Here is a 6,000-nt window from a genome sequence, read left to right as displayed (position 1 = left end):
TGATCCACCCACCTCGGCCTCCCAAAGTGCTGGGATTACAGGCGTGAGCCACCGCACCCAGCTGCCATATGGATATCTTACCTATTCAAATAAATAAATGTTTTACAACATGCACAATGTTGTTTTAAGCAAATGCAACATAAAATGTGGATTCAATAGCTTGTTTTCAACTCTGCAGGCACAGCTGAAACAATAAAAGCAGATATCTGGTTACTTACTACCCTGTATAAAGACAGAGGGGAAAACGCAGAGAACCCAGTGCCATTTAAAATCTCACCAGGGCCGGGCGCGGTGGCTCAAGCCTGTAATCCCAGCACTTTGGGAGGCCGAGACGGGCGGATCACAAGGTCAGGAGATCGAGACCATCCTGGCGAACACAGTGAAACCCCGTCTCTACTAAAAATACAAAAATCTAGCCGGGCGAGGTGGCGGGCGCCTGTAGTCCCAGCTACTTGGGAGGCTGAGGCAGGAGAATGGCGGGAACCCAGGAGGCGGAGCTTGCAGTGAGCTGAGATCCGGCCACTGCACTCCAGCCTGGGAGACAGAGCAAGACTCCGCCTCAAAAAAAAAAAAAAAAAACAAAAAAAATAAAATCTCACCAGGCTGGGCGTGGTGGCTCACGCCTGTAATCCCAGCACTTTGGGAGGCTGAGGTGGGTGGATCACCTGAGGTCAGGAGTTCAAGACCAGTCTGACCAACATGGTGAAACCCTATGTCTACCAAAAATACAAAAATTAGCCAGGTGTGGTGGCTCATGCCTGTAATCCCAGCTACTCGGGAGGCTGAGGCAGGAGAATCACTTGAACCTGGGAGGCAGAGGCTGCAGTGAGCCGAGACTGCACCACTGCACTTCAGCCTGGGCCACAAAAGCGAAACTCCGTCTCAAAAATAAACACATAAAATAAAATAAAATCTCACCAAATGATCATGCAAATAAGGATCCTGCCTGGGAAAAGACGGGGGTCAGAGAAGCCAGATGGAGAGAATTGACAGAGCATTAACAGTACTCACTGTGGAGGTGAGGAAAGGGAGCTCCAGAGGCCCATCACCCTCCCAGCATGAGTTTGCATGGGGAGGGCAAAGACATTTAAAGAGAGAGGAGTCGGAGCCTGGTGACTCCCACCCTGTGATGCACATAAGTTGAAGTAGGAGAGAGAAGGTGGTGCGCAGGAAAACAAGCCGCGGTGCCTGCCTCCACCTCAGCCACTCATGCATCCTCAGCACTTCCCCAATCTGAGACTTAGTTTCTTTGTCTCTACAATGAAGGATTTGGCCCAGACAGATCTCCAAGGTGCCTCATGGCTCTAATATTCTCTGATTTGATGGCTGCAGCCTTCGGCAAACGTGCATAAAATAGATTAGTTTTAGCAGTAGTAAAAACAAAACTGAAAATCAGATTTATCATTTTAATTAAATATACTTTACATTCTCAATTTCTAGGGAGCAAAATGCTCCCCCCTCCATCAGTTTTCTCTTTGTGGGAGACATTCATGTCTGACATGCAATTTAAGAAAATACCAAACCACATTGTAAGATACACAATTACAAGACCCTAACAGGCATTTCTTAACAGGAAAGTGGGGCTTGGTGGGGCGGGGGAAGAACATAAAAAGGAAATGTCAAGTAGGGGAGGGTCAGGTGGGATCAGGAGCCCAGGGAACTGGGTATCAGGCTGGTAAGAACAACGTGCTATTGTTTTTACTCAGCCCTCAGAAGTCACTATCTCTGGAACTCTGTGAAGCTGGGGAGTCTGAAGCGTGTGGTTTGGTTCCCTCTCCCTGGGTGACATAAGGCAAATTGGTCTCTGGACTTTAGAGTGCTCAACTATAAAATGGAACTAAATATATCTACTTTGAGGAATGCTGGGAAAATGTAATAAGATATCTGAAAAGGCTTAGGAAAACAGTAAAGGGTAAAGCACACATGCGAACACTGTATTTATTTTATTTTATTTTATTTTTTTGAGATGGAGTTTTGCTCTTGTTGCCCAGGCAGAAGTGCAATGATGCGATCTTAGCTCACTGCAACCTCCGCCTCCTGGGTTCAAGCGATTCTTTTGCCTCACCCTCTCAAGTAGCTGGGATTATAGGTATGCACCACCATGCCCAGCTAATTTTGTATTTTTAGTAGAGAGAGTGTTTTGTCATGCTGGTCAGGCTGGTCTCAAACTCCTGACCTCAAATGATCCACCTGCCTCTGCCTCCCAAAGTGCTGAGATTACAGGCGTGAGCCACTGCGCCCGGCCCAAACACTGTAGTTTGAAAACTCAAGTTGGGGTCCAGAATGCCTGGTCCCCATCTGGTTAGGTATCATGTCCTCTCAGCATGTGTCCCCTAACATCCTTTCTTTCTGCCATCCTCTTCTCCACCCAGGCACGTGGTCCCCACAAAGCAAGAGGAAAGCAGCGCCCCTACCCAGAAGGAGCATCATTTCCTGGGCTCTGGGCTCTGTGGCTCCAGATCATTAACTAACAACTGGGGTTGTAAATTACCAGATAAATCTGGGCTGGGGTCGCCAGTAGGATTGATGAGAATCAACAGGAGAAATAAATCTACAGCAGCAGCTCCCTGAGTTCCAGGAAAGCCCTATAGCCTGGGGGGAGTCAGGGACTAGTGAGAGAGGAGTTTCTGTTTTAGATAAAAACAAAAACAAGGCTGGGCATGGTGACTCAGGGCTTGATTGCCTGAGTTCACGAGTTCGAGACCAGCCTGGGCAACATGGCAAAACTTTGACTCTACAAAAAATACATAATGTACGGCCGGGCGCGGTGGCTCACGCCTGTAATCCCAGCACTTTGGGAGGCTGAGGTGGGCAGATTACCTGAGGTCAGGAGTTCAAGACCAGTCTGGCCAACATGGTGAAATCCCGTCTCTACTAAAAATACAAAAAAATTAGCCGGGCGTGGTGGTGTGCACCTGTAATCCCAGCTACACGGGAGGCTGAAGCAGGGGAATTAGTTGAACCAGTGGAGGTTGCTGTTAGCCGAGATTGCGCCACTGTACTACAACTTGGGCAACAGAGCGAGACTCCATCTCAGAAAAACAAAAACAAAAAATACAAAAATTAGCTGGGAGTGGTGGCACCTGCCTACTGAGATTGCACCACTGCACTCCAGCCTGAGCGACAGAGTGAGACCCTGTCTCTTAGAAAAAAAAAAAAAAAAAAAAAAATCGTGGCCAGGCGCGGTGGCTCAAGCCTGTAATCCCAGCACTTTGGGAGGCCGAGACGGGTGGATCACGAGGTCAGGAGATCGAGATCATCCTGGTCTACACGGTGAAACCCCGTCTCTACCAAAAAATACAAAAAACTAGCCGGGCGAGGTGGCGGGCGCCTGTAGTCCCAGCTACTCGGGAGGCTGAGGCAGGAGAATGGCGGGAACCCAGGAGGCGGAGCTTGCAGTGAGCCGAGATCGCGCCACTGCACTCCAGCCTGGGCTACAGAGCGAGACTCCGTCTCAAAAAAAAAAAAAAAAGAAAAAGGAAAAAAAAAATCAAGGCCAGTGTGATAGCTCACACCTGTAATCCCAACACTTTGGAAGGCCAAGACAGGAGGATCCCTTGAGGCCAGGAGGCCAGGAGTTCAAGACCAACCTGGGCAACAGAGCAAGACTCTGACTCTGCCAAAAAAAAAAAAAAATAATAATAATAATAATTAAAAATAATTTTTTAAAAATCTCAGAAATAAAACCAGGAATTCTCCCCACCACCCATTACCACCATTCTCCCAAAAGGATTCAGGTTAGAGTCAAGTCCCCAGGCTTCTGCCAGTGCTGACAGAGCTGTCCCTGTCCCCGCCTTATCGAGCTCGGGCGTCCACTCGGTTGCACATTATTCCTGACGACAAGAGCAAATATAGACACTCTCAGAGGGCTGAGGAGAGGCTAAGTGGAATAAGCGGTGTTTAATCTTTAACGAGAGAAATTGCCTTGCCTTAGCAGAGCCCCACCCAGCAGGCGCTGTGGCCCCTCATAATTCAAGTCCATACTTAATTAAAAAGGGGAGCATCCTGGACTCTCCCCAACTGGCACCAATTCCATTCTCATCCTTCAGCCTGCTGACATTTGTCTGTTTGTCTCTCTTCAACAGAAAGAGAAAAAAATCAAAAGGAAAAGAAAATGTTATATCCTGCAGCTTTCTGAGAGGTCCCGTCCTTGAGCTGGGGCGCTTCATCTAGAAGCAGAGAGGGTTGAAATCTAACAGGAGGAGACAGAACAGGACAAGGAATGCTTTGCATTTTGGAGAGAGCCCTGAGCTACTGCAAATAGCAAGTATGAAAAGCTAAAGTCATCAGCACCTTCTAAAAATAAAACTTGGTCTCCTTGGGGCATCCTTGATTGCTGGCCTCCGGCACTGGGCTCCAACATTTCCTCCTGGGACAATATTCCAGAAGAAAGGACGATGCATTTATTTAGCCTTGTTTAAAAATATTAAGATGTGGCCAGGTGCGGTGGCTCATGCCTGTAATCCCAGCACTTTGGGAGGTTGAGGCAGGCAGATCACGAGTTCAGGAGATTGAAACCACCCTGGCTAACACGGTGAAACCCCGTCTCTACTAAAAATACAAAAAATTAGCCGGGAGTGGTGGCGGGCGCCTGTAGTACCAGCTACTTGGGAGGTTGAGGCAGGAGAATGGCATAAACCTGGAAGGTGGCGCTTGCAGTGAGCTGAGATTGTGCCACTGCACTCCAGCCTCGGCAACAGAGCAAGACTCCGTCTCAAAAAAAAAAAAAAAATTAAGATGTTTCTCACTGGGATCCTGACAAGTTCCAATTACAGCACCCCAAAAGGTAACACTCCCCCCCATGGCTAAGGCGACATAGGACATTACTTGACCCTATTTATCTCGTCCATCTGACCTTGAGGAGCCAAGGTTACCCCACTGGGTTCCACCCTTTAAGGCTCTGGAACTCAGCTCTTCCAGACCATGAGGAAGCCAGGCCTTGAGGATACTTCCATCCTCCTCTCACAGCCACACGGCATAGGTCACCCACAGGATGTCCCCAGCTAACCCAACCCAGAGAACCAAATCCAGCCCTATGCCGCTCATTCTTTGAAACCTGCCCTGGGGAAAGCCTGCTTCTCTGATGGCTCCTGAGCCACCTTGATATCGGATCCAGGTGAATCCAATAGCTTCCTCTCCCTACTCATCACAGTGCTCTGATCTTCCAGCCTCCTGAGCAAGTCACAGCCTGCCTTTATATGAACATTTGCATATCAAAGCCTCACATTTACATTTTATAACTTAGGCTTCTGGGAAACAGGTCAGAGTTCAGCCCCCAATCTACTAGCATAGCCGGGAAAGAAGCATTTACCTGTGCAACCCCCACCAAAGATGTGTTGGAGGGTGTCAGGGAGTACGCTGTATGTGTCCATGAAGCTGTGTGTCCAGGAGGGGACTGTGAGCGTCCTGCATCCAAGAGTGTTCCTGTGTATCTCTGGCTCAGGTGTGGGCTCCATCTGGCCTGTTATGTGGTCCTTCAAAGTGTTTGCATGTCTGTGAGTCTGTTTGGGGTGTCCTCAGTCTGTTGTGGGAGCCCTTGGGGTAGATGTGTGTTTGTGAGGGCTCTGTTTCCTCATTTGTAAAATGGGAATGAAAATCCTAATACTTACCTCACAGGATCGTTATGAGGTTGCCTTAGTTAATGCAGGTCATGCACTTATAGCAGGGCATGGCTCAGTACATGTCAGTTATTGTGACTCAATTCCCAATAGAAATTCCAGCCCCTCTATTCCTTCCTCCCCAACTACTTCCAGTGGTGTAAGAGGCGAGTGTTCCCCTTGGAAATATCACTGTTCTGAGCCTGGACATTCAATCAGAGGTCAGTGACAGCAGCAGTATCTTCTCTTACCCTGAGGGAGGAAGGCCCCTTAGCCTCTGCCAGGGCTGGGGAGGATTGGGAATGTGGAGGGGGCACTTACTCACCAGGGAGCCAGGGGTCCTCCAGAAGAATGTAAGAACTCAGAACCAGCAGCCTGGGCAACACAGTGAGACCCTGTCTCT

This window comes from Rhinopithecus roxellana, chromosome 19 (genome assembly GCF_007565055.1).
Source record: "Rhinopithecus roxellana isolate Shanxi Qingling chromosome 19, ASM756505v1, whole genome shotgun sequence".
Classification (NCBI taxonomy): Eukaryota; Metazoa; Chordata; class Mammalia; order Primates; family Cercopithecidae; genus Rhinopithecus; species Rhinopithecus roxellana.
This window is presented reverse-complemented; position numbering follows the sequence as displayed.